A 5,406-nucleotide genomic window follows, 5' to 3' on the forward strand; every position below is an offset into this window, starting at 1 on the left:
TAGGGGTACTCCCCTTTACACTTCAAACTTAAGTTGATTAATTGGAGCTTAAGGCTTTCGGCTGCACACGGAAGCTAATTGCAGTTGAATTTATGTGCATATTAAATACAATATTCAATGCTTGGCTAATGCGCATAAGTCGGCCATAAATAAGCGATTTTATTTGGTGTTTATCATTTCAACGCTTTGTTGTTTTCTTTTTATTATTTTTATTGATTCGATGTAAAGCTGCAGTGTCTCGTAATTAGCAGGCCATAAAGCAAGCTACACAGCCTAGAGTTTCCTGAAATTATGAGTAATTGCTGAATAACACGAATAACATTTATTAAAACTTAACTGGTGACAGTATTCTAGCAGGGAGTGACTGACTAGGGTATACACAGTCGAGAGTGCCTGACTCGAATATACCCAGCCTTTGCTTCGCTTCTCTTCTCCCTTCTCTCTTCTCTCTTCTCTTCTATTCGCTTCACAAATAAAAGTACACAACTTTAGTTTGTTTAATACATGATACATAAGTTTTATTTGACTTATATTCATCTTGTTTCGATATACAATATATTCGTATAATATAATTTCACTTAGATTTTTGTTCATTTTCTTTTATAAATTTTACTTTAAATTGTTTACAGTTTTTTCTTTGTGTTTTCCATTTTCTGGTAGATTTTTACTTTTGGTTTTTGGTTTTTGTTTCCTCGAAGTATAGCAAATTGTATTTAGCAATTGTTCATGAGTGATTTTACTATTTCTTTATTATTTTTTAGCAGAATTGATTTTTGTGTGTTTCTTGTTAGATTACATATAGTATAATTTACATATATATATATATGTATATATAAATATTCAGTAAAATGATCCCTACTTTTTGTATGCTCATGACATAATTATCTATATGTATCTATATGTAGCTTGTGTATACAGAGTTTCTTTTTTGTTGTATTTCCTTTATATCTTAAGACATTAATTATATACTTTGTGTATGTATGTATGTGTGTGTGTGTATTTCTTTTATGTGTCTGCGTGTTTGCTTTTCCATTAAATTTAAAGTAATTTCTGCGACAATAATAATTATAATTGTAATTCATCGTTCGACTATAGACACATACATAAACAAATGCATTTCCATAACAATCTTAATATACAAATACAATTTTTGCTGAACACTAAAGCGCCTTCACAAAGGAATTCCCAACTAAACTGGAGCTGCCATATGCTTTATATAATACATACATATATATCTGCGGATATATATATATATCTGTCTGTATTTTATCTAAATTTGATTTATTTTCATTTAATTATGTTCTTTTTAGTTGTTGCTTGACATTGAAAGTTTTGCTGCTGCTTAGCTATTATTATTAGAGTTATTATGGTGAGCATCCGAGAGATTGGTTGAGGGTATATTATTTATGGAAATAATTCTATTATTATCTCTTCTGGTTTAACTTCTGTGTGGCAACTACTGTGCTGCATTTGGAAACTGAGGAGCAGACTGGAAAATAGGAGTTAGCTTTAATGGAAATTATATCGAAATGCTTGGCATGATTAAAAGCTACAGTTGGTTTCGAGTCGTGCATGTTGACACAACATAGTCATAATTATATTTATATTTAAATTAGTTTTCTTCTTCGTTTTTATTTTATTCATTTATTTACTTCTTTTTGTCTCTGTTTTGGCTTTTATTACCACTAACAAGTAAGAACACATATTTAACCACAATTTGTTTTTTTTTTAGTTTTTTTTTTTTCATTTAGCAACACTTTTACACAGTTACAGTTACATTTATATATATGTATATATATATTTGTTTTTGTTTTTGTTTTTGTTGAGTCGCTTAATTTTTACAAATTGCCTACTTAAAAAGTCATAAATCAGAGCCTTACACTTGCAGCTAAATATTATTATTATAATTAATTCATTTAGCTTATTACAATTTATTTGTTTCTTTTTTTATTAGTTTTTATTTTGAATTTAGTAGTATATAATTAAACTAAATAAACAATAGGCCATATATTGATATGTATTTGATTTTTACACTTAAAAAAAAGACGTGATCAAACATGCTTTTACATTCTCGTTAAGTAATCGTGTTAATTATGTTATTTTATTATTTATGTTTTTTTTAGTAAATTGTTACCTTTTGTGTTTGGTTTTGGGTTAAATGTATTGTATTGTTCTTGTTAGATAATTATTTTTGGTATGTTTAATCTTCAAATGCATTCCTGTGCTTGGCTTTTAACATTGTGTATTTGTGTGTGTTAATATCATTTGTTTTCGCTTTCTTTTTGTTTGTTTTTTTTTTTTTGGTAATGCTTTAAGTAATTCTGCATTGATCGCATTTAACAATCAATTTAACATTCATTTTACACTTGTCGTCTACCAACTAGAACTGTGTTTTTATTATCAGATGTCGTAGCTGATATAATTAGTAACGATTTCTTAATACCATAAAAACCAAAGAATTTAATTATTGTATTTCTATTTGTGAGAAAAGTGAAACAAGGAACAACTCAGGCAAAATCCAATGAAAATCTTTTTGTTTTTCTCTCTATTTATTATTTTCCTATAGACACTTAACTAGTTTATAAGTCGGATTTGGAGAGGGCGTGAAGTGGGCGTGGCTAATTGAGTGTGTGTGTGTGTGTGTGTGTGAAGTTTTGAATGTAAACAGCATTTATATCAATTATTTGCATTATTATCATAAGTATATGTTTAGTATATATATATATATATATATATATATATATATATATTTATCTATTAGCACTATAATGTATACTATATATAAATTCTTTTACAAATAGCAGACTACAATATCAAAAGCACACTGTGGATATATTTGGAGTGCTCTTCACTATTAATTTCATATATATATATATATATATATATGTATATATATATAGATATATATAGATGCTTGGAAGAACGGCAACAGAAAATATCAAAACATTTTAAATCAAATATCAAATTTATTTTTATTTTTACCAAATTATTGTAGATGCAAGATGCGCGTGTGTGTCTGTGTAAGGGTGTGTGTGTGCGTGTCGTCATGTATATAAAAAATTTAGATCTATAAGCATAACACTTGGAATTTGTCTCTCATTCGTTATCTCCATTTGCTTCTAAGGCGAAATATTATATTGTCAATTCTTTGGCTTGAGCCGAAAACCATGCAAAATGACAAAATATATATTTCTCAGAGGATGTGGGTGGGTAGGAAGAAGAGTAGGAGTTAGGGGAGGGTGGGGCAGTGGGTTCGATTTGAAACAGAAAAATGGAAATGCGTACAACATTTAAATAGTAAAAATAATTGCAATCTTTACACATTCGATATTAGATCTCGCTTGAAGAAGGCAAAAAGTAAATTCCTTAATTCTTATCATTTATCGCTAAGTTCTACACATTGAGTTGCTGGATTAGGCGTATGCCGTCGAGGAGCTGGAGTCCTTTGGCCTTGGAGGTGCGCCAAGAACTCGTCCTCGCAGCGGCCACGCCGCAAAGCCGGGCAGCCGGTTTTCATAGAACAGGGAATACCCCTAACATGTTAAATTCTTAAAAGTTTTGTGCACTTGTGTTTTGACGGGGCGAAATCATGGCTAAAATGGGGCGCGGGAATCTTCTTTACTCGTTTAAAGCTAATTTTTATTTGGAGTTAACAAATTTTGGTATTTTAATTTCGATTTCCTTTGCTTAATATTTATTTAACTCTGGCCTTACATTGTTTTCAATACGCAGTAAAAAATGTTTAATATTTCTCATTTAGTTTCTTTAATTATTTGTATTTTTTTAATTAGTATTTTTAATGCATTTGCTTTGGTTTTTGTTTTTTTTTTTTCGGCTTGCCTTGCATGGTATAAAAATATAAATGTTCACATATACTTAAAAATCGTTAAGTTCTTACACTTTCATCAAAATTGTGTGTGTTTATTTTAAAAAAGTAATTGAATCGATTTGATAATTTTTAAAATTAGGAATGAGTTCATAATATTGTTAATTAATTACGTTTAGATACGAATGTGGCTTGCAATATACTTGATTATAATCAAAGATGCATTTCATCTTGTTGTAGGGCAATGTTCAATTACTTAACTAACTTTTATTTGTTTATATGTTCTTGTGTTTTAGAATATTTTTGTTTAGCAATATTTATTTATTATTATTTTGCTTTTGTTTTTATGGATATAGTTTCATAAGTGAGCTTTACTATCGTTGCTTGACCTTTGGTGTTCTAGTAATAGTTTGTGTGTTCTCAGAATATAACAGAATAGTTAATAGTTTATTAGTTTCTTTTTTTGCTTTTGTTTTGTTACTTTTGCACGCTTAAACTAAATGTGAGTCCAGCATTTGGCAGGTTGGTTCAACAAGAGCCGCGGCCACCAAACCTAGTTTCGTAGGGTTAGCAATTTGTTCTACTTGGCTCGACAGCTGTCCTTGCGCTAAGCCAACCTTTACTATAAATAATTTTGTTCATAATTTCTGTTTCTGTTTCGGTTTTATTTTAAATTTCACATTGAATTTTGTTCCTAGTTGCTACAGTTGAAAGCGAACATCGCTCAAATAGGCATTAGACCACATGACATATACAGATATATATATATTTAGAGATATATATATATACTATATAGAATTCATTTTGCTTACAGCTAAAAATAATATTGTTTCTTCATTCGATATAGACAAGAAACAGTTACTGCTCTCACTTACTTGTTATTATATCTTTACTTTATTAATTGTTTGTCTGTTCTTTAGAAGTCCAATACTTGTTTTCCATTTACTTTATTTTAGCTGTATGCGTGTAGGTGTGTTTTTTAATAAAAATAACTTAGTTAATATCAGTGTGGCTTAGGTTAGATTAATTTCGAAAATGTTCGCTCTCAATAGTTGCTGTTGTTGTTGTTAATACATATATAAATGTATATATACGAGTACTGATATGCCCTTAAGAGTTATGATTCATTCTAAACGCGCTCAATTAGTTTCATACGTACACCGAGCTATGTAAGTATGTATATATATGTATATATATATGACAATTACTTGATTAATTCATTTAGATATATATATATATATATCTATATATATAGATTTATATTCATTTATAGATATAGGCATACCAAACTTTAATATACAGCACATTTGTTTTTGTTTCTGGTTCGAATTTCGCTAAGTGTATAAAACTTTTAGTTATTCCATTTATATTTTAGTTTCATATTCTTTTTTGGTAGTCTCTAAGCCAATTTGTAAAACGTTTAGTACAAATGCAATAATACATGTACATACATATATGTATACTATATATATATAGATGTATTACATTTATTGTATGTATATATTTATATATATATATATATATATATATATATATATATGCTCATATAATATATATATATATTTATATATATACTGATA

Source organism: Drosophila hydei, unplaced genomic scaffold, assembly GCF_003285905.1.
Source record: "Drosophila hydei strain 15085-1641.00,03,60 unplaced genomic scaffold, DhydRS2 tig00008119-arrow-pilon, whole genome shotgun sequence".
Taxonomy (NCBI): Eukaryota; Metazoa; Arthropoda; class Insecta; order Diptera; family Drosophilidae; genus Drosophila; species Drosophila hydei.